Here is a 24,968-nt window from a genome sequence, read left to right on the forward strand (position 1 = left end):
TTGCCTGGTAAAACATTGTTGTGATGCCTCGTGTAAGGAGGAGAAATGCGTACCATCATGTTTCCGACTTTGATAAAGGTCGGATTGTAGCCTATCGCGATTGCGGTTTATCGTATCGCGACATTGTTGCTCGCGTTGGTCGAGATCGAATGACTGTTAGCAGAATATGGAAACGGTGGGTTCATGAGGGTAATACGGAACGCCGTGCTGGATCCCAGCGGCCTCGTATCACTAGCAGTCGAGATGACAAGTATCTTATCCGCATTTCTGTAGCAGATCGTGCAGCCACGTCTCGATCCCTGAGTCAACAGATGGGGACGTTTGCAAGACGACAACCATCTGCACGAACAGTTCGACGACGTTTGCAGCAGCATGGACTATTAGATCGGAGACATTGGCTGCGGTTACCCTTGACGCTGCATCACAGACAGCACATGCGATGGTGTACTCAATGACGAACCTGGGTGCACAAATGGCAAAACATCATTTTTTCGGATGAATGCAGGTTATGTTTACAGCATCATGATGGTCGCATCCGTGTTTGGCGACATGGCGGTGAACGCAAATTGGAAGCGTGTATTCGTCATCGCTATACTGGCGTATCACCCGGCGTGATGGTATGGGGTGCCATTGGTTACACGTCTCTGTCACCTCTTGTTCGCATTAACGGCACTTTGAACAGTGGACGTTACATTTCAGATGTGTTACGACCCGTGGCTCTACCCTTCATTCGATCCCTCCGAAACCCTACATTTCAGCAGGATAATGCACGACCGCATGTTGCAGGTCCTGTACGGGCCTTTCTGGATACAGAAATTGTTCGACTGCTGCCCTGGCCAGCACATTCTCCATATCTCTCACCAATTGAAAACGTCTGGTCAATGGTGGCCGAGCAACTGGCTCATCACAATACACCAGTCACTGCTCTTGATGAACTGTGGTATCGTGTTGAAGCTGCATGGGCAGCTGTACCTGTACACGTCATCCAAGCTCTGTTTGACTCAATGCCCAGGCGTATCAAGGCCGGTATTACCGCCAGAGGTGGTTGTTCTGGGTACGCACCCAAATTGCGTGAAAATGTAATCACATGTCAGTTCTAGTATAATATATTTGTCCAATGGATACCCGTTTATCATCTTTATTTCTTCTTGGTGTAGCAACTGAATCTCGTGATCTGAAATGAATAAAAGTGACTGATCGGTCACTTGTGTATTTCTAATTATATTCACAGTCTCTGTGCTGCTTCGTTGGTTACAGGGTATTTTACATTCACTGGTGAACGAAAACCCAGATAGACGGTAGAGCTACTTAAAGCAAAGAACCTGCCTTTTCATAGACTTCAAAGAACATACTCGTTCATCCCCTGTCTGGGCCCATTCATGGGCAATCATGGCTACATACGTACCTAGAAAGATAAAACTAATAGTACTGTTGAAAGTAAGGCTGCTGATACTTTTGTATTATTGATTTAAAAAAGCTAGCAACATCTGTTACTGAGTTACAATACAAGAACAAATAAATCGGTATCGTGTAGTCTGCCACATACCTCACGATGACTTGTGTAATATGCATACTGGTGTTGGTGTTCACGTGTATCTGGGTGAAAGATAAGTGAAATTTATGTGACCGATATGCAGAAGGGAATTATATTTGTGTTATTTGTGATGGCACTGCTTGCCGGTGTGTAGGCCAGTATTGTGTGGGAGGTAAAAGTGAGAAGAAACACTTCTGCGTGTATCCTCGTCAACAATTTTTCGCTGCAGTTGTATTTATTAGATTGCGGCAGTCATCTGTTCTCGGCCTCTGTGGCCATTATCAAGTGATTAGTATATACAGATAACTTTAAAAAGTTCCACGTTATCTGTACGTGTTGAACACTTGATAATGGTCAGAGAGTTGAGAACAGGTGATTGTGGCAAACTAATAAATACAACTTAATTAAGGAAAAATGACATCGCTTAACAATTTCGCAAAGGTCTGTGGACTCCGATTCTAAGATATTGTAAATAAACTACTTGGTTACTGAACTCTTGAGTCATCTCTCCGTATCGGCCAGATGCCAGTGATATACTTTTTTTTGCGCCATTGGAATCCAGTTCGCTTAGCTCCGATGGAACGCTACCGCCACCACGTTTTATAGACGTAAGAGGTCAGAGATGGAATGCGTGTTTCCCGAGAAAGTTGATTGTCGGTATGCGACATCATAAAGCATTAAAGACATGCAGCCAGCTTTCTTTCGCGTCGTCTTAGCTATAGTAGCTTTGTAACAGCTGGCGTTCATGCTGTTCACAGGGGAGAGAGCGCGACAGTTGTAAGTTCGCTGCCCGTTGAGTTTTGAAGTTGTACAGCTACACTCCACAAACCCACTTAGGGTGTGTAGCGGAAGGTAATTTATGTACATCATCACTTCCCCCCTTTCATGGTCCAGTCGCAATGATGGGCGAATACAGTGATTGTTGGTAGGCCCCCGTGTGAGCTTGAATCTCTCTAATTTTATCTTCATAATCGTTTTGTGAGGTAGACGTTGGAACAAGCTACACATTAGTTCTTATAGGAACGTAAGTTCTTTGGGCCGTAACAGTAAACCACACTGCGATGCAAATCGCTGCATTTGTAGCGCCTTTCGCTGGAATTGGCTGAGCGTTTCCGTGACTCTTTGGTGCATACTGAACGAACCGGTGACGAAACACGCTGCTTTTCTTTGGATCCTCTGTACTTCGTCCCGTAAGCCCTATCTGGTAAACGTCCCGAAGTGAGAACAATACTCAATTATCGGCCGAACGAGGTTTTTATTTATTTATTTATTTAAAAGCCTCTGTCTCTCCTAGGTTAATTTTATATGGTCGTCCCACGTTGAAACGCTCCGCGCAGTCCCAAATTTTTAATGGATGTGACTGTTTCCATTGAGGGTTCAAAATTGAGAAATAAAAAAAGGGGTTTTCCGCTTATGTATGCACAATATGGAACATATATTTATGTTGAGTCAACTGCCGAATCCTGCACCAAGCGCTGATCCTATACACCTCTTTGTGCATTTCATTAACATTTTCTAGCCTTGTGACTTCTCTGTTTATAACATCATCATCCGCGAACAGCCTCGTGGAACTTCCGATGTTCTCCACTAGATAATGTATACAGCATGTTCAGAAACTATTCGTTCAAATAAATATAGAAAATAGACAACATTAAAACACATATATTTAGCTGTGGTACATATAGTCTCTGATGTTAGGGGTGATTTACATAGAAGGTAGTTTAGCATTCTAATTACAACAGTGGCAGTCACTGGAACGGCTCGAATGCTCGACTGTTGGCCTATATGCATGCAGTGTATCGTCGGACCATTGACTGTCGTATCTGAAGATCCCTGGCATGTTCGCAATGGTACCAGTAGCGATGGCAGTTCTAGCGACGAGGTCTTCTGTTTCCACAGCGGTTTCATATCCCCCCCCCCCCCTCCCCGCTCTCTGCTCAGAGGAAGAAATCCAGACACGTGAGGTCAGGTGACATGGGAGACCAGGCCACAGGGCCATCTCTGGCGACCCATAGATTCCCGAAGGTGGCTCTTAGATGATCTTCACAGCACACAGTAATGCTGAGGAGAACTGGTACCCCGATCGTGCTGGAAGTGCATCCTTTGTATAACATTCAGAGGTACATCCTCCAGCAGTTCTAGCAACACATTTCCCGTACACAGAGCAGTTTCAAATGTCAGTACACATTCTCAGTCGGTGACGATGACACAACAGTTTTATGCAGCACAACTAACAAATAGTTCCCAAGCATTACAAGTTGACTTCAGAGACCATATGTTATTTATCGATATATATTTGTGTTTGTGTTGCGCAGATAGTTTCGGAACACCCTGTATATCGTATAACACTCCGTTGCGGTGCGCTCGAAGTTACTTTTACGTCCGATGATTTCTCTCCGTTAAGAGAGACATGCAGTATTCTGTTTGCTAGGAACTCCCCAGTCCAACCAGAACGCTGATCTGATACTGAGCACGCTCGTATTTTGTTCATTAGGGAACACTGCCGAACTTAAGTCGAGGTACACTCATCAACACCTGGGATCGGGTATTTAGGGCTACTGCCTTCTGGGTCTCGTGCACCAACAGAGCGAGCTGGGTTTCAGTCTCTAATTGTTTGTGGAATCCGACCCTTCTTGAAAACTGGGATGATAACTTGTCCATTATATCAGTGGGAACGCTTCTCTCCTTCAGCGATCTACGATAGATGTATCTTACACACAGTCTAGAATCCTATAGGTACCTGTATGTCAACAGAGGCAGTCAACTTTCTTCTGCTGGGAGATTCTAGTTGATTGCCTACCCCACGGTGGTTTATTTCGATATCTGTCATTTTGACATTCGTGCGACGATTGAAAGGATAAATCACACTAAGGTTTCGGTGAGTGAAACAATATTCGAAAAAGGACATTAGTATTTCGTCCTTCTGTATTTCATTCTCCTTTTCGATGTCATTTATGACCACTGAGATTTTGGACGGTTGGCTTTGATTCCTCTACTGACCTAGCATAGGACCACAATTTCTTAGGACTTTGTCAGATTTGTAGATATTCAATTCATTCGAATGTAAAATTTCAAGCATGGTTTTCAGCACGCTAATTTTGGCTACTTCAGTTTATGTTCGTACAGATTATTGCATTCCCCAGAGAGAGGAGGCGGGAATTGCAGATGGTAATAGCGTGTCTGTTCCTTAGTTTAGTCAGTAATGGTCTAAATGCAGCAGAATGTCAGTTTTTAGTGGTGAGCGGTGTTCGCACGCTTTTGGAACAGTGCCATGGAAAGGCCTGGAACCGGTTCGGAATAGCAACCACGCAGTACATCTACTGTGTAGCTATGGAACAAAACACTACGGTGTGAGCTCCCTTTTGGGGAGAACTGTGGCATCAATTCACGGCCTGGCTTCATTTCATTCATAATTAAAAATTGGAAACTGTACCCTCTATAAAGTCTGGTAGTAACACGTACGCACTTAGAATGAGAGGCAGTGACAATTTCCGAAAATTATTTTGAGAAGTTCGTAACACAGCCCACAAGTAAGAGAAAGTCATTAGATGGCCTAGCAAAGAACACGCCCGAACTTTCCGATTCAGTGACCGTAGAGACAGGAATCGGCGACCACAAGGCTATTATATAGCACCAGTGGCCACATGTGTCCACGAAATGTTAAGAAAGGTTGAAATGTCCTTTAGTTTATGAAATGCGATAGGAAAACAATTAGGAGGTGAACAGTCAGCAGCCGGCCGGAGTGGCCGAGCGGTTAAAGGCGCTACAGTCTGGAACCGCACGACCGCTACGGTCGCAGGTTCGAATCCTGCCTCGGGCATGGATGTGTGTGATGTCCTTAGGTTAGTTAGGTTTAAGTAGTTCTAAGTTCTAGGGGACTTATGACCACAGCAGTTGAGTCCCATAGTGCTCAGAGCCATTTGAACCATTTTTTTGAACAGTCAGCAACAACATTTAGCTCTGGGAAGGAGCACGTAGAGGTTCTCTGCCAAAAATTCGTACATATTTTATGCCGTGTAATAGATTTGATACTACGGAAGATGGTGACAGATGTGGAAGATCTCATCACTGTTTAATAACAGTATTAGGAAGCTACTACGAAAGCAGGTTTAAACAAAACCATTCCCTTGAGGAAAAAAAAACGGAAGCTGAACGAAATGAGGACAAACAAGTAATGGCAGCTATGCGCCAAGAGTTCAATAAATTCAAAAACTTATATTTTCTGCTCGGTTCTCGAAAACCGATAAAAGTTTTGATCCTAGCAGACAGAAATCAGTTATACATGTTTTCTTTTAGGGCTCTCTTCCGTAGCCGTAGTTGTACATGTACCGGTAATAAGAGATATATTCCGTCTTTGCGACTGGAGTAAGTCTTATTTAGACAAGATGCGCTTTTATTTATTTTGAAGCGTTTTCAGTGATTTCTCTAAAAATTTTGGTTTTTCTTACAGATTTGTTTGACGAGATCATCAAGAGACCTCATGTTTTGAGTTACTATTACTGATTGTTTTAAAGGTTCCTACTTCATTATCTAACTTTCTTTTACATACGGATGCCGGCCGCGGTGGTCTCGCGGTTCTAGGCGCGCAGTCCGGAACCTTGCGACTGCTACGGTCGCAGGTTCGAATCCTGCCTCAGGCATGGATGTGTGTGATGTCCTTATGTTAGTTAGGTTTAAGTAGTTCTAAGTTCTAGGGGACTGATGACCACAGCAGTCGAGTCCCATAGTGCTCAGAGCCATTTGAACCATTTGAACCCTGTTTCATAAATCCACATTCACCTCCTGTACTTCGTTTTGATCGCGCGGAAAGAATCATCTTTTGTTTTATGTTTGTGGCTTTGGTAGCATCTGCTATTCTTCTGTGTATTTCTATGTTAAGGCTGGTGTGTGTGTGGGCGTGGGGGGGGGGGGGGGACGCTGTCGCTCAACACATGTGATACCCATATACCCCACTTTATCACCTTAGCCAGTGTATGCAAATGGCGCACAACGCTCATGTGATTGCATTCCATAATTTCTGCCAGTTACTACGTCGTTTTACTAGGATTTTGTGAAAGAACTACTTTAGGCACACAAATTACGGACAGCAATCTTCACAATGCAGTGGCGCCAACCTACTGAAGAACGGCACGGACTCACGCACCGACTCAGTAAATGTCGTGGTGGGTAACACCTGTAGCCTTATGAAGCTGTTCGTAGACGGCTCGGTTATGTGCAGGGATTTGACATCGTCAGATACTTGTAACGAAATGCAGAGAGACCTGCAAAGGATCAGCGTCTGGTGCAAAGATTGTTAGCTGACACTGCATCTAAGTGAAAGTAATGCGACGAGCGGAAATTGGCGAAAAAAGATTCCATACCATTTTACTACTAGATCGGCTATAAGTTGCAAGAATCATTCACAAATTTTAAGTGTTTAGAACCCTTTGTCCCGAGCGATTTAAGGACGAACGGCGACGTGAAACTAACATTGGGGAAGGCAAATGCGTCACAGGTTTATTGGAAGAATTCTCAGCAAATGCAATTCACGCACGAGAAGTCGCTTACTAGACTTCCGTTCGAACAATTCTTGAGTATTGCTTGTCAGTGAGAGACCTTTACTAAAGTGAATAACGGAAGACTGAGGAAATATTTGACGAAAACCTGCGCTATTCGTCAGGTTTTCTTCAGTCAGCGTGTATGTTTCATAATGATTAGTCAGTTGCGGTGGGAAATGTTCGAAGAGAGACTATGTACACGCATAAAAATTCGGTAGATCACGTTTCAAAATAATTAAAATGATTATAAAAGTCACGCGATGATGATGATCATGGTGTTAAAATTTGCAAAATCCCTCAAAGGAATATTGTTGGGGGGGGGGGGAATGAAACTGATGCACTGTGTACCCTTGTACCCTCCACCATACACCTTACAGTAATTTGCTTAGTAACAAATGTAGAAATGTATATGGTTCTCGTGAACATATACTTCGATCATCATACTACGCTAAGAACGTGGCTGAATTGAATTTTGGGTAGAGGAAAAACGTAAACTGCTTTAATGGCTACAGCAATCTTTCAGAATCTTGATCAGGATCACAGGGCTAAAAATGCTGGCAACACGACATAAACAGAAATTTGACCTATGTTCGCATATTGTGAAAGTCCCCCGTCACATTTTTGTATCTTTATGTGAAGGCTAATCTCAGGAGCCACTGTAGGGATTTTGGTACGGTTTTCACTGACAGTCTGATTAACGAGAAATTTTTGTGTGTGTAGTTTACTGCCGCTACGGCTGATAAGACGTGCATGCATGTTCAAAGGAACATTGCGTCGTTGTTCTTAACAACACAGGCACTGGAATATCGTATTTATCCGCCGATATCGGGGAGCGACTTTCAATTAAAATGTCTTCTCCTGTACGAGAATTACAATGTGTGTAAGAGTGCAGGTTGTGATGCTGGAACGACGACATGTGACTGTTTGGGTTTGGCTGTGAGTCGTGTAGGGATAGCCAAAGCGGTTAAGGCTACCGCTCGACCGCTCGCGTAAAGCGGGAAATCCACGTTCGTGTCCCAGTCCGACACAAATTTTCATTGTCGTCATTCCCTTATACGGCTGATGGATGGTCGTATTCGTAACTGCGAATACATTTCATGCATAAAACGGGTCTTGCCGTGTGCGCCCAGGTTGCACCTGACAAGGGAACCTCCCCATCGCACCCCCCGTCAGATTTAGTTATAAGTTGGCACAGGGATAGGCCTTGAAAAACTGAACACAGATCAGTCGAGAAAACAGGAAGAAGTTGTGTGGAACTATGAAAAAAATAAGCAAAATATACAAACTGAGTAGTCCATGGGCAGGGTAGGCAACATCAAGGAGAGTGTCAGCTTACGAGCGCCGTGGTCCCGTGGTTAGCGTGAGCAGCTGCGGAACGAGAGGTCCTTGGTTCAAATCTTCCCTCGGGTGAAAAGTTTAATTTTTTACTTTCAGATAATTATCAAAGTTCAGGCACTCACACATAATCAACTTCGCTCTCCAAAATTCCAGGACATGTTCAGATTTGCTTGGACATATGCAGGATTTGACGGTCTACGCACGGAAACATTTGAAAACGTAAAAAACATATGTTTTGACAGAGCACAGGGAAAACTGTGCGACTGTGAAACTGTTGCATTCATTTGTTGCAGTTTATGTGACAAACTCTTATGTTTTCATCACTTTTTGGGAGTGATATCACATCCACAAGAAAACCTAAATCGGGCAAGGTAGAAGAATCTTTTTACCCATTCGCCAAGTGTGCAAGTTAGGTGGGTCGACATCATATTCCTGTCATGTGACGCACATGCCGTCACCAGTGTCGAAAAGAATATATCAGACGTGTTTTCCTGTGGAGGAATCGGTTGACCTATGACCTTGCGATCAAATGTTTTCGGTTCCTATTGGAGAAGCACGTCCTTTCGACTACTAATCGCACGGTTTTGCGGTGCGGTTGCAAAACACAGACACTAAACTTATTACAGTGAACAGAGACGTCAATGAATGAATGAACGAACAGATCGTAACTTTGCGAAAATAAAGAAAGTAAAATTTTCACTCGAGGGAGGACTTGAACCGAGGACCTCTCGTTCAGCAGTTGCTCACTCTAACCACGGGACCACGGCGCTCCTCAGCTTGTCTTCTCCTTGATGTTGCCTATCTTGCACATGGACTAGTCAGTTTGTATATTTTGCTTATTTTTTCATAGTTCCACACAACTTCTTCTGGTTTTCTCGATTGATCTGTGTTTAGTTTTTCAAGGCCTATCCACTGTGTCAATTTATAACTAAATCTGAGAGGGGTGCGATGGGGAGGTTCCCTTGTGAGTACTAGGCAGTGTGCCACACTAGGCTGCCTGAGCACACAGCACGACGAATATTACATTTTCAGTGATGTCTCACTTCATTGTTACTTTGTGAGGAGTAAGTGTGGTGTGGCCTTGTTCAGGTATTCCTTTTTTTGAGCGACGACAATTGCTTTATGACCTGTGTAATTGAACCTAAACAATCATATACCCATCCTTTGTGTTGAGGCTGGAGGTTGCCTCTTCCCATCCTGAGGATGGTTGTTTTAGCGTGAGGAGTAATGGTTCTTGGCTGTTCCACACTCACCGATATTCCATACCGTTGCTCGCACGAACATTCAATCGATTTTCATAAATCACCCTTTTGGAACTTCATTTAGGATCCACGCCAAGCACGAACTTGTGCTACTTGGTGTGGGACATCCCTAAACCAGGACAGAAGCCGCCTACCGCAGTGGTTACTGGAGAGAGAGAGAGAGAGAGAGAGAGAGAGAGAGAGAGAGAGAGAGAGTATTCCAGATTTACTGAGATACGCAATGTGCGTCACTTCTGAATATGTATTTAACATATTGCTTAACATTTTGAATTAGCATTGCAAAATGGCTCTGAGCACTATGGGACTTAACTTCTGAGATCATCAGTCCCCTAGAACTTAGAACTACTTAAGCCTAACAACCTAAGGACATGACACACATCCATGCCCGAGGCAGGATTCGAACCTGCGACCGTAGCGGTCGTGCGGTTCCAGACTGTAGCAATTAGCATTGCAACTAGTATGGAAATATTACCATGGATGTCTAAGCCCTAGTGGAACGCTTTTGACCACGCCATGTTTTTCATTGACGGTAAATGATGCAGAATTGCATACGATCTTGAGACTACTGGAGCCGACGAGACATAATCTGCAGTGAAGTTGCAATTTACTTTGGCACGAACGGACGAATCGGGTACTTTTTCAAGAAACCTGCTTACTAAATTATCGAATTAGGTAGGCGAGAGGTGGGGGGGGGGAGGGGGAGGGGGAGGGGGACTCTAATGTGTGTTCAGAATTTCTGGCGCACTCACACATTTATGACATGATTTTAGCATATTATTTATTTTTGAAAGTAAATATTACACTATGATGATAAAAGTTTTCAGATGTTTGTATTTAGAACATTTTTTGCATCGGAGAGTTGCAATTATAATATGGATAGTGTTATATTGCTAGAGAAGGCCGAAATGCACGCTATAAGCTCACGCAGGATGGCGTGAGGTCTGAAACAGGATACGTAATGAATGCTATAAAGAAAAGTACGTAGCTTCTGGAATACTTAACTTTAATCCATCATTTGTATACATCGTTCTTGATGAGACATGCTTCATACGATAACTATCAATTGCTATGGCGCCTTGCTAGGTCGTAGCCATTGACTTAGCTGAAGGCTATTCTAACTAACTGCTCTGCAAATGAGCGAGGCTCCGTCAGTGTGCATCGCTAGCTAAGTCGTCCGTACAACTGGAGCGAGTGTTAGTCCGTCTCTGGAGACCTGCCGTGTGGTGGCGCTCGGTCTGCGATCACTGACAGTGGCGACACGCGGGTCCGACATGTACTAATGGACCGCGGCCGATTTAAAGCTACCACCTAGCAAGTGTGGTGTCTGGCGGTGACACCACAGATAGTTTCCTTCTTACTTACCTTGTAGCTCAAAAAAGGACAACTGTTACGCAAATGAATAGTGAATATTAAAGCAGTAGCCCATTGCGCTTGGAGCATTAAGAACCGAAAGTTGCTCTTGCCGGTCCCACTGGTGACTTCAGCGCAGTGCAAATCAAATGTGTGTGAAATCTTATGGGACTTAACTGCTAAGGTCATCAGTCCCTAAGCTTACACACTACTTAACCTAAATTATCCAAGGACACACACACACACACACACACACACACACACACACACACACACACACACACCTGCCCGAGGGAGGACTCGAACCTCCGCCGGGACTAGCCGCACAGTCCACGGCCGGAACCCCCCTAGACCGCTCGGCTAATCCCGCGCGGCTTCAGCACAGTAAATCTGAAAACTTAAGAGGGGAAACGAATTTCGCCCCATTCAATATTCCATCAATTTTAAATGTAAATAGAGGTATTGTATCTAGTGTGATGGCCGATACCAGCAGTCGGAGGTCGGGCTTCGTCTTGTATTTGACAGATACGACTCAAAATGTTGACCTAGGGGCCCTCAGAACTGATGAGGCTTGCAAGATGTTTACATGGGTGGTGCGAAAGGTGCTAGAGTTTTTCCTCATTAACACGGAGAAAAATGGCAATGTGGTAAGACAACGGACTCGCATAAATCAGTGGAGTAGTTCGAATCATGGTCCTGTGACGCCAGGTAAATTTTTTTATGGTTACTCTAAAATTACAAGTGGAAACCGGCATGGCTTATCGAAACCACTTGACACTTTATTCGTATGTTCTTGTTCCGATCGAGTGAAACCTTCTTATCTCTATCCATACGACGCTAACTCTAAAAGGAATAACAGGACTTAACAATAGTAGAACACTTACCAGAATGTTGCAGCCCTGTGGGTGTTCACCTTTTCAATTTTCCACAGTGTACTGTCACGTAGCCGTTCTGGATAGAATTTGCGGACGAAAGTCACACTTAAGCCGTCGCGATAATACAAGTGCCCAAAGAAAGCAGCAATTAACACACATGCTCAGTATTGAATAGAAGCTGCGTAGAATTGTCTCGAGAAGAGTGGTGTTATTGTCGAAGATGTTGATGTATTCTGTGAGTCTCAGCTTGTTCCGTATTATGACCGCTGCCGCGTGCAATGCAAGGCCTTCGCCTGTTAAGTAAGTCGGCTCCCTTGGCTCGATCCCGTCCCCACACGTAGCGGCGGCAGCAGGATATGAACTATTTCGCTGCCATACCAAGCAGTAGATCACGCCTTCCTCATCTTGCATTAACTAGCGCACAGGCTAAACGTCGTGGTCGTCTTCAAAAATTTCCGACTTTATTGTTGACTTAATGTATCACCCTACGTCGGAGTATCACTAGAAATTTGGCATGGTTATCCATTGCAGCGGCTGTCGTTCTTTTTTAGTTAATTTTGATCGTTTCTTTTTTCGTGTATCATGATACCGTTATATGATTAGTCGCCTGAACAGCTTACGTTTTCGATATTTTTTTCGTTTATAAAACATGTCTGTGCAGTTTTAAACATAGTTACCATAGGGGAGAAGATCTGCTCTCCATTCCTGGTCTGCGAATTTCTTAAAATGTAAATATATTCATATTTAGATACAAATGAATTTTGTTTCTTAAATAACTGTATTGCAGTCAGCTACTTTCATACAGCTGGGCGAAAATTTCTCACTGTGTTTTCTACAACTACGTGGATACTCCTACCGTTTATTAAGGTTTCTTCCCATGTCCGTATGTGTCTCTCCATTTTTCTGTTGCTTGGTTGTCTGTATAGATCAGCAATCTGTAATCACATGTATTAGTTTTGTCCTTTTATTGGCTTCATTTTTTTTAATCGTCACAGGTACAAGCTGATAAGCTAGAACAGACCATACAGTTCAGATTTTCGTGAATATTAATAAATGTATTTACTGAAAATTTATACCTGGTATTTACTAAAAAAGACGTACAATAAGAAAATGCTAAGTGTCCGTCATTTCTTTGAGATGAATGTAGGTGGAAACACGATAGATTCCATTTCATCCAGCGGCAGCATTCTCCATACGGGAGAACTTCTATATCTACATAACTACTACGCAATTCACACCTAAGTGCCTGACAGGGGGTTTGTCGAAACGATCCCACTCTTATTTCTCTACCGTTCCACTCTTGAACAGCGAATGGGAAAAACTCCTAACACTTAAGTCTTTCTGTGCTAGCCCTGATTTCTCTTATTTTAGTACAATGAGATTTTCTCTCTTTGTAGGTGGATGTCAACGAAATATTTTCCCTTTCGGAGGAGAACATTGGAGCTTGAAATTTCGTGAAGAGATCTCGCCGCAGTGAAAAAGTCTTTGTTTGCAGTGAAAAATGTCTGTTTCAATGATTTCCACTCCAACTCGCTTGTCATATTCGTGACATTCTCTCCTCTATTTTACGTCAATACGAAATGAGCTGCCCGTCTTTGAACTTCATGTCCACCGTCAACCCCTTTTCTCGTAAGGATCCCGTACCTCACAGCAATATTGTAGCAGAGGACGGACAAGCGTAATATACGCGCCTCTTTAGTAGACCTTTTGCATCTTCTAAGTGTTCTGTCAATAAAATGCAGTTTTGGTTTGCCTTGCCCACAACATTCTCAGTGTGATCGTTCCAATTTAAGTTGTTCGTAATTGTAGTTGCTACATATTTAGTTGAATTGACAGCCTTTAGATTTGTGTGATTTTTTGTATAAGCGAAATTTAACGCATCTTTTTAGTGCTCGTGTAGATTACTTCGCACTTTTTATTATTATGGTCAACTTCCTCTTTTCGCACCGTACGGATATCTTGTCTAAATCACTTTGCAATTGATTTTTAGCCGGCCGTAGTGGCCGAGCGGTTCTAGGCGCTGCGGTCTGGAACCGCGCGACCACTACGGCGCAGGTTCGAATCCTGCCTCGGGCATGGATGGGTGTGACGTCCTTAGGTTAGTTAGGTTTAAGTAGTTCTAAGGGACTGATAACCTCAGAAGTTAAGTCCCATAGTGCTCAGAGCCATTTGGACCATTTTGAATTGATTTTGATCTTCCTGCGACCTGATGTATAGCTGGCTAGTAAAGAAGTCTCCATCGCCACATTGCCTTTTCTACATAATTTCACTTTGTTATCGATACTTACCAACAATTTACACTCCAGGTGACCTTTCTCCATCCCTAGACTGTACATTAATAACAGTCCTATGTATATGCTGATCTTACTGCTGTACAACTGCGAGATCGTTGTGAATAGTACTGCAGCTCACACGTTCTGGTCGTCCAAGGTTAAGATGCCGAGGGCTCTACTTCACTTTGATCTACATATGCTCTGTAGCAACAGCCAACACAGCAGTTTCGATGTTGAAGGCGTTACTCACTTCGATGTCAAGGAAAAGTAAAATTTATGCACCACTGGCTGTAATGATCTGCCTGCCGTGAAATGCGTTGAGAGCTTGTCTTGTCCATCATTTGATCCACTTTGGTGTCTTCTCATGACGTTTAGCGAGGTAATGGGTTCGGTCAGTCTTCATTATGTCCACTGTGTCCAATTCCGTTGCTCATCGGTATATATTAACGTACGGGGGCAAAATGATCGCTAAGGAAAGCAATCCTTGGTCGCTTTTATGTAGGCCATATTGTGCATTTTCAGATTCAGGATTTTATTTACACATGCAGATATGAACTACTCCATGGCTAAAAAGCAAAAATCAACCGCTTATTAGTATATGGGGAAGGGTATTTTTCTGTGTGAACTAATTCCCGTTGTATTGAGTGAAAAAACAGGAAATTGGCTGCTGATATGAATCTATTTTCATTTCTTGCGTTATGGCTCTTATCCAAAACGTGAGCGGAAGACAGTGATATGCACTGACACATTTGCTGAAGAATGATTCACATTAATTTTTTCTCTCCTCTTCATTGATTCTTTTGGTAACTAATTAGAAGCGAACAGTTCTCTTTTATTATTATTATTATTATTATTATTATTATTATTATTACTACTACATGACTCTTATTGTCTCGGTTGTCGAATCGCTCTGCATCAGCTTGGCTGTGATATTTGTACGATCGTCTCTATTTAGATTTGAATATAAGACGTCTCTGAGTGAAAAGACAAACTAACATTGGAAGGCAGCTTATGAAGGAAGTCTTCTGCTGAAAATCGGGACTGACTTAAATAATCTTATTTGGAAAAATCAGAGTACTACCACTTCACTTACATATTGAGTGACGCATTCCACCAGTGTCTGCAAGTGCTGGCACGGTTCTTTATCTGTTTACGGACGAGCCCTCTACTGAAAATTGCGAATGCTGATTTCGTGCTTCATCTGTAATACTGTCTTCATTGTTATAACATTGAAACACTTTCTAGAACAAAACAGAACGTAGGGATCAAAAACAATTTTGAGCGTCGGATATCTTCGTTGGTCCATCACCATCCAGCTCTCTCTCAGCGTGGTTGTTGTAGGGCATCGTTTTAATGGCAATCAAGAGCATATATTGAATATCTGTAGGCGTTCTCTTTAATACTGTGGTTCTACAGCTATCGTCATATAGTTACGACTATGACAAAATGATCAGCCGACTTCACCGATCTCAACGCTTCACTGATGCTGCAGTTGTAGTATTATAGTTCATTTTGTAGAGTTATGCGGATTAGTTTGCATTTATGTAAGGAAGGAAGGAAGGAAGGAAGGCAGACAGACAGACTAGGGCTCAACATCCTGTCGACAACCTCATTAGAGCTCGGACTGTTTTAAGAATGGGGAAGGAAGTCGGTCGCGCCCTTCCAAAGTGACCGTCCCGGCATTTGTCTGGAGCGATTCACGGAAATCCCGGAAAACCTAAATCAGGACAGTCGTACGCGGATTTGAACCGCCGTCCTCCCGAATGAGGATCGATTGCGTAACCACAGCGCTACCTCGCTCGGTTTAGATTAGATTAGTTTTTCGTTCCATAGATCCGTGCTGACGAGATCCTCGTGGATGTGGAACATGTAAATTATTATTTTTTTTAAGCTGAAAGAACAATACTAATAGTATGAATATATACATCATTTGTTTCTATTAAAAAATTCGTCAGTGGAGTAGAAGGAGTTGGCCACTAGCAAGTCTGTCAGGCTCCTTTTAAACTGATCTTTATTTGTAACTAAATTTTTTTATGTTTGCTGGCAAATGATTGAAGATGAGTGTTCCTGAGTAGTGGACCCCTTTTTGAACTAAAGTAAGTGCTTTTAAGTCCTTGTGCAGATCATTTTTGTTCCTGGTATTGTATGTATGAACTGAGCTGTTTGTTGGAAAAAGAGATATATTATTTAGGACAAATTTCATTAAGCAGTAAATATACTGAGAGGCAGTAGTTAGTATACCCAGTTCTTTGAAGAGGTTTCTACAGGACGTCCGTGAATTTACTCTACAAATAATACGTATTACACGCTTTTGGACTCTGAAAACTTTTGTTTGACTTGAACAGTTACCCCAAAATATTATACCATGTGACATTATGAAATGAAAGTAGGCAAAGTATGCAAGCTTTTTCATTTTTATGTCGCTTATATCTGCTAACACTCGAATTGCAAATACAGATTTGTTAAGGCGTTTCTGCAGTTCTGTGGTGTGCCCCTCCCAACTGAATTTATCATCAATTTGTAATCCTAGGAATTTAAGACTGTCAACCTCTTCTATCTGCTCTTCTTCATACTTTATGCATATGCCGGGTGGAAACCTCTTACAAGTTCTGAATTGCATATAGTGAGTCTTTTCGAAGTTTAATGTCAGTGAGTTGGCTTTAAACCATTTATTAATATCCATGAAAATATTATTAGCAGAGCTTTCTAGAAGTACACTCGACATACTACTTATGTAAGCTTTCAATGTATGTTGCTGACATTTCAAGAAGAAATTGCAATCTTTATTAGGTTTTTTACATTATTACCAACGATTTTGTGAACTAAATTTAGTTCCACTGTTAAAGTGGCTTGACTAAACAATGCTATAAATCGGAAACCCACACTGTATGTGTTCAATCTAGTAGTATTGATACTACCGAACGAAGAGGAAAAAATTATGTTATGGATATCGTGGAAAATCTTCGTGCCGGTACTTGTGGAAGGAAGGTTGTTCAAGATCTGTCTGTCTAGAAAACAGTTGTAAAATTCAGTGATCCACATTACTTGTGACAACCTAACTGAGGTTCGAAGCGCATCATGAATGAAGCTCTGTTGAACAGGTGTCGGCTACTCGTTAAGTGCGTATTTAATGTTCATTGTGTGATGATTGTACGGTTCACGGCTGCTCTGCCAGACCTGCAATATCCGCTGAAAGCTTCTCGGAGGTTGGCTGCGGATTCTCGCGCTTTAGCTCCCCAGGGAGATGACTCAGACAGGGGCTGAGTCTACCCAGCGGAAAGTCTTTGACTCAGAAGTGGTGCGCGCGCCGCTGCTGCTCCCCGCTTCAATATCTGAGGAGCGCTGCAAGCCAGCTGTCTGATTTAGTTTCCCTGCGGCAAATCGTTAGGATCTGAAACTAGCAAGTCAGAGGCATGGCAGAAATATCTCAGCCCTGGAATACTTAGTGCCTTGTTCGGGAAAAATTATGAATTGGAACAGAAGTGCTGAATACAGCAGCAGTACATGACCTAGTAGTCACCATGTCATCCCGCTACTAAACATCTAGATCGTTTATATAAAAAAGTGCATTTGCTTAGCTTGATAATGTTATTGATGAAGCTTCCGACATGATTAGTACCTCGGCTAATAATACTGTGATACATCCGCTTTGTCGACATCGAGTTTTCAGGAAATGCAGCATTAATTATAAAACTAATAAAATCAAGTTTTCGTTTTGTACGTGACCAGCTTGACTCTTCGAAGCTTGTTGTCGATGAGGCGATAATCTTTTCAACGGAAGTCGGTAGTGCGTGTTGCCGACGGATGGGAAGGAAAGTGACGTAAGAAACTGTAAGGTGCTGGTGTTTCAATTCAAAAGTTGTTACTGGACAGAAAAGAGAGAAGAGAGGGGCAAGGCAAAAATACGTTTTTTGTAATGTGTAGGAGCGTGGCTCAATTTACTTTCTACCGCCCTCATTTAGATCTTCATCGATAGAAAATTTGAGGGATTCTTTCAGCAACGTTACTGTCGATCATCTTAAGTTCTCAAAATTCAGTTCCAAACCATATGAAAGGTGGCGATCAGTAAAAAATTGCGTGTAGTGAATAGCACTTAACTTAGAGTTCTCTAGGCTTTCAAATAGTGGTTTTTATGAAATAAATTTCACAGAAACTGTAAAAATAAGTAAATAACGTTAACCATGTGGTGGTGGTGGTGGTGGTGGTGGTGGTGGTGGTGGTGGTGGTGGTGATTATAAAATACGATGCCTTGCGTGTTTATCCCATTTGTTGTGTTTACTGTTATAATGATAATGAGGATAATGTACTTAGTCTATCAAAATGCATTACACTGCTGCCATGACAGAGCGAACTTTTAAATCGTGAGGTATTCTGTAAGAAACCCACCCAGCGTTCGCTTGAAGTATCGAAGGATTAAATAATGCAAGGGATATCATTGATATGAAATGCGTGATGGTATAGAGAAATGTTAACGGTTGTTGGAATAAAATATCAGTGTAACATAGTGCCTTCGAGGCGTCTTCTTTGTTAAATTTTCCTTGAACATGACGTATATTAGGCGTAAAAAGCCAGGAAGTCGATGCAGCAATAAAATAACTTACTTTTAATCGGCAGGCGCATTTTATCTCTTAATTTCTCATTCAGGTTTCAGTTTACCGAGTATTACAAAAATTTCAAAACTGGGGTAGAGTTGAATCTCTAGTGATGTCACTGTTCCTAGCACATCGTTTTTAGATGTCTCGAGAAGCAAAGAAGATTCAAAAGATTCATTCACATTTCAGTTTAAATAACCTTACTGGCATCTACGGATAACACGTCTGATAACCAATCCTTCTCAGAAGCTGGGAGTTATCTGGGTGATATAATGCGGGTAGTTCTGAAAACCACCAGGTGCTGCCACTGTGGCAAAATATGATAGCCATATATGTGCATGTAATTTGCAACGAATTAGTTGAATGCTAATTTGCTGTGTAATTGTGTGCACGTACAATTGGCACAGATCGTAAGTGCGTGTATTTTTTCTGGATGAGTTAAGATATAAGCACACTGCGACGACAACACCCATTAAATTTAAGATGTTCGAACACGACACAGTAAAATATGAAATTAGACCCGCCTCAGTACAAGAGCGAATTAAACAAAGGCCACTAAATAACAGAAAAATGATCTGGCTACCCCAGCTATGCCTGCAAGCATTAGTGGTGCGTGGTCTTCCCTAACCTGTTGGAGACGTAGCATCGACTTAGGGATTTAAATTACGCATATTTGCTGGCTCGTTTAAGTACTTGCATTAGTCACACAGCTAGAGGCGTTTGCGCTCTATGAATTCACGAACCCACAGAATACGTGCCACGTGGAAGTACTCCAACTATTGTTATTCCAGAACTGCAATGTTCGGTTTCCGCAGAGAGAAGTCGGTCATATTGGTAGAGGACTATTAACCGACATTCTTAATTCATCTATATCACGACATACCGTAGCGGAAGATCTTCCCGGGAACCCGAGAAAATTCTGGTCACACCCAAAATCACTAAGGGGGTCGAAGGCTTCTGTCCAGGTTATCGTCGACCAATCTGGGGTAGCAGAAGGAAAGCTGAAGTTTGAAAATTACACGTTTAAACAATCATTCATGCAGGAGTATAGTACAGACTCCCGCATGGATGACATAGAAATAGGCACCCGTGGCGTAGAGAAGCAACTGAAAGAGTTGGAAACAAGTCGGCAGATTAAAGTGGAATCCCAATTCTGTTTTAGAGAATTGACTCCGTACGTAGTATGCTTTTATCGTGAATCTCTCGCCCAATGCAGAATCCCAAGCGATTGGAAAGAAAAGCGCCTGTGACTTCTGTATATAAGGAAGGTAAAAGAACTGAACCGCAAAATTATAATCGGTTTGCTGCAGAATTCTTGAACATATTCTCAGTTCGAAAATAATACATTTCCATGACGTAGAAAAGCGTCTGTGCTACCAACCATGGATGGATGGCAGCAGGCAGGCTTCATAAACTTACATTTCTGGAAAGCGTTCGCAACGGCAACCCACTGCAGACTGTTGAAGGTTCGAGAATACATTTTATGTTCCTATATATGGAGCATCTCAAAGATTTCGTAAGTAATAGAAGCCAGTTCCTTTTCTTTGACGGCGTATATTCGTCAAAGACAACGGTATCGTCATGAGTGCCCCAGGGAAATGATATGGGACCGCTCTCTTTCTATGTATACATAAATGACCTGACGGACAGGGTAAGCAGTAATTTACAGCTGTTTGCTGATGATGCCGTGGTGTACAGCAAGGTGTCGTCGTTGGGTGACTGTAGAGGATACAAGGTCACCTTGACAAAATTTCTAGTTGGCGTGATGAATGGCAACTTGTTCTAAATGTAGAAAAACGTAAGTTAATGCGGATGAGTAGGAAAAATAATCCTATAACGTTCGACTACAGAATTATTAGAGTGCTGCTTGTCACAGTCACATCGATTAAATATCTAGGCATCACCCTGCAAAGCTATATTAAATGTAATGGGCACGTCAGGTTGGTAGTAGTGAAGGCGAATGCTCGACTTCGTTTTATTGGGAGAATTTTGGGAAAGTGTAGCTCATTCATGAAGGATACGGCGTAGATAACGCTAGTGCGACCTATTCTGGAGTACTGTTAGTGTTTGGGATCCCCACCATGTCGGATTAAAGGAAGACACCGAAGCAGTTCAGTGGCGTGCTGCATGATTTATTACTGGTAGGCTCGAACAGCACGCAGATATTACGGAGATGCTTCGTAAACTCAAATGGGAATCTCCGGAGGGAAGAAAGCGCTCTTTTCGCGAGGCACTTGTTGTCGTTGTGGTCTTCAGTCCTGAGACTGGTTTGATGCAGCTCTCCATGCTACTCTATCCTGTGCAAGCTTCATCTCCCAGTACCTACTGCAACCTACATCCTTCTGAATCTGCTTAGTGTATTGATCTCTTGGTCTCCCTCTACGATTTTTACCCTCCACGCTGCCCTCCAATGCTAAATTTGTGATCCCTTGATGCCTCAAAACATGTCCTACCAACCGCGAGGCACTATGGCGAATATTTAAGAACCAGCATTTGAAGCCGACTACAGAAAGATTCTACTACCGCCAACGTACATTTTGCGTAAGGTCCACGAAGATACGATGCAAGAAATTAGGGCTCGTACGGAAGCTTTTAGACAGTGGTTTTACGGTATCTCTCTTTACGAGTGGAACACGAAAGGAAATGACTAGTAATGGTACATACTATCCTCCGCCATGTACCGTGCGGTGGGTTGTGGAGTATGTATGTACGTATATAATGTGGTGGTTGTTAGTAATGCTCCAAAATATATGCCGAAATCCGATGTCAATTTAAAGAAAGCTGTATTACCTGTTTGATCAGCTGTTGTTGACATTAAATACTTCCCGCATGGAAAAAACGAATGTTGGGACGCACTGTACCTTAAGGCATACAATACATCTGAAGAATATATGATCTGAGCTACCTGCTTTGGTCTGCAGAAATTCGGTTTCTCACATCTTTGCGTATATGCGTCCTGTAATTACAATAGTGGTGATTATGGAGGTGATGACGGGACAAAAAGTCTGGCGCTTTATAAATATTTACCAGATAGATAGTAAGCAAGTAAGTAAGTAAGTAAGTAAGTAAAGGTGACGTCGGTCCGACCACCACTGTACTTTACTAGGCACTGTTCGAGGTGGTAGGCCGTTGTCTTCCTCCGCCAATCAACTGACTTAACCAGCCTGTTGTAGGGATACCTGCACTTCTCGCATCAACAAAAATTACCAGAGGCGAAAGAAGTATTAAATAGCAGTGAAAAATCCTATGACTTTCTGGGGATCGAACCCGAGCCCTTCGCATATCTTACTGCTGAGCCACCTAGTCACACACTTTCCAAACATGTCGCGAAAGAAATTACTGCCTTAGTATACTTTATTTTGTTTTGGAAACCATATGATTAAAGGGTCTTTTTGCCTGCTTCGAATTACAGTATTCCATAGCGGAATCCTGAAATTCATCGGTAAGCAATTAAGAATAGAACCACCAATACTATATAGTAAAGCTTTGAAAGATTTGGTAAACTTAAGTAGTTGTGTGTAAGGATACGAACAATGGTAGTGAGGTGGCAGAGAATATCTGTCAAGTTCAAATGGCTCTAAGCACTATGGGACTTAACATCTGAGGTCATCAGTCCCCTAGACTTAGAACTACGTAAACCTAACTAACCTAAGGACATCACACACATCCATGCCCAAGGCAGGATTCGAACCTGCGACCGTAGCAACAGCTCGGTTCCGGATTGAAGCGCCTAGAACCGCTCGGCCACAGAGGCCGGCATCTGTCAAGTATTCTTATAGTTCACAAAAAAGAGATCTAGTACAGTGCGACTCAAAACTCGCGCACAGGAAAATAAATGTCTGTAAATAGGAGTTGAATTGCATTCGTTCCATCGGCCACCGTATGATAGCACCACATCTACTACCAACAAGAAACGAAGACGCCATTGTAACAGGTACAGGTCATACGATGTCCGCAGTATTGCGCAGCGCTTTGGTTGGTAAACATGATTTCCCAAAAGCAGCAAGTTTTCATTGTTGAGCAGTATTTTGCCAGGCGTTCGTAGGCACGTCTTGTAGACGCATTTCGTAGGAAATGGCCAGTTGTCGCGATGTCGAACAGTTCAGCAACAACGAGATCAATCGCCCTATTCCGGGAATGCGGATCATTTGCAGGCAAGAAGAGAACCGATAGACCGGCCGTTTTGAGGGACGCTAAACTGGTCGACGTGGTGACTGTGGTGCCCACACTCAGATTTCATATGGTAGCGCTAACAAAGCGACGCAGAAGCTAAATTTCGTCTATACCATGTTCGTAGGAATTGAAGGCGCCGGATAAAGAAAATGGTTTTGATCATTAGTTGAAATCCATGGAAACACAGAACTGGACCGTGTTTTATTTACTGATGGAACATAGTTTCACCTTAGTGGGTACGTGGACAGTCAGATCAAGGGTTTGGCTTATAAAAACATGCTGTCCACTCTGGCGAAACTAAATATTATCGTAAAAACGGAAATTAACAACTTTGCTGTAAGCGTGCTCTGCAAAGGGGCCTTAAAAATGGTAAAACCAGCTCGTGCGTGCGTTATCTGATACGTCAATCATTTAGATTGCGCATATGTGACAAGCACTGGAAGTCGTATATAAACTTCATAACCCCAATATAATATTACGTGTTGATGTGTGCGACCTTTCGATCGCCTTTGATTTGTTTCTGTAATTGTATAACACCGCATGTTCGCTCGTCCGCGAACAGTTCTACTCTTTCCCTGGAATAGAAATAGTTCCTATTCACGTACAACATCAGATTTACTTATCTGATTAAGTTGTCCGCCCCCGGTAGCTGAGTGGTCAACGTGATAGAATGTCAATCCTAAGAGCCCGGGTTTGATTCTCCGCTCAGGGACTGGATGTTGTGTTGTCCTAATCATCATCTCATCCCCATCGACGCGCAAGTCGCCGAAGTGGCGTCAAATCGAAAGACTTGCACCCGGCGAACGGTCTACCCGACGGGAGGCCCTAATCACACGACATTTACATTTATCTGATTAAGCTGTTGTCGATACACGTTATAATCACCTTTCTTTTCCCAATGGTTATCGGTTCCCTGCATCTAAACAGCCTCTGTAGACTTTTACCGGGAGGGAGTCCTGATTGAGAGTATCCATATCTGGTCCAAGCGCGTAACATCAGCTGCTCATGATGCAAATTGCAGTCGCCTGGAGTCCGTTACTGGCCTTGACGTCAACAACAATGTCTCATTTCCATTTACTCAGGCGGCGTGACCGCTGTTCAGTAACATTTAAGGCGTCCTTCCTAGCATTTCTTGCGCATTCCTATTTGCGCCACCTACATGGTTTCTCCATGTCGTTTTTTGGATGATCGTTCGCTGCTGGTGTCTGTTCTGGAACCCGGGAGACATTATACGTGCATCTAGTGGATTTTCTCGCGTTGTCAGGTGAAGATGAGAATATAAGGAAATTAGAGACGGGGCTCTGTGTCGTACTGGACACGGATGGGGAAGGAAGTCAACGCTGTCTTTCCATAGAAACACCCCAGAATTCGTCTTTATTGATTTAGGGATATACAGAGAACAAAAAACTGGATAGATAGACGGGATTTAGAACCCAGTTTCTCTTGAATTCGAACTTGAACATGAGAACAGATTCCAGTACTGTAGAACTGGAGTGGCAATCATTAAAACAAAGGCGTTTTTCGTTGCGACGGGATCTTCTCATGAAATTTCAATCACTAGTTTTCTCCTCCGATTGCGAAAACATTCTGTTGCCACCCACCTACATAGTGAGAAATGATCATCACGATAAAATGAAAGAAATGAGGGTTCACACAGAAAAATTTAAGTGCTCGTTTTTCCCGCGTGCTGTTAGAGAGTGGAACGGTAGAGAGACAGCTTGAAGGTGGTTCAATTGTTTTTATTATTATTATTATTATTATTATTATTATTATTATTATTATTAGCCGCGCGGGATTAGCCGAGCGGTCTTGAGAGCTGCAGGCATGGACTGTGCGGCTGGTCCTGGCGGAGGTTCGAGTCTCCTCCCTCGGGCATGGGTGTGTGTGTGTGTGTGTGTGTGTGTGTGTGTGTGTGTGTGTGTGTGTGTGTGTGTTTGTTTGTTTGTCCTTAAGGTAATTTAGGTTAAGTAGTGTGTAAGCTTAGGGACTGATGACCTTAGCAGTTAAGTCCCATAAGATTTCTCACACACACAC

At 42.8% G+C, this 24,968-nt stretch overlaps 1 protein-coding gene across 5 annotated transcripts in view; it reads left to right on the plus strand.

Moving 5' to 3' along the window:
• LOC126248916 (formin-binding protein 1-like) overlaps nt 1-24,968 on the plus strand; it is a 379,078-nt gene that overhangs the window by 233,297 nt on the left and 120,813 nt on the right. The gene's annotated exons all lie outside the window — the stretch shown is intronic.

Source organism: Schistocerca nitens, chromosome 3, assembly GCF_023898315.1.
Source record: "Schistocerca nitens isolate TAMUIC-IGC-003100 chromosome 3, iqSchNite1.1, whole genome shotgun sequence".
Classification (NCBI taxonomy): Eukaryota; Metazoa; Arthropoda; class Insecta; order Orthoptera; family Acrididae; genus Schistocerca; species Schistocerca nitens.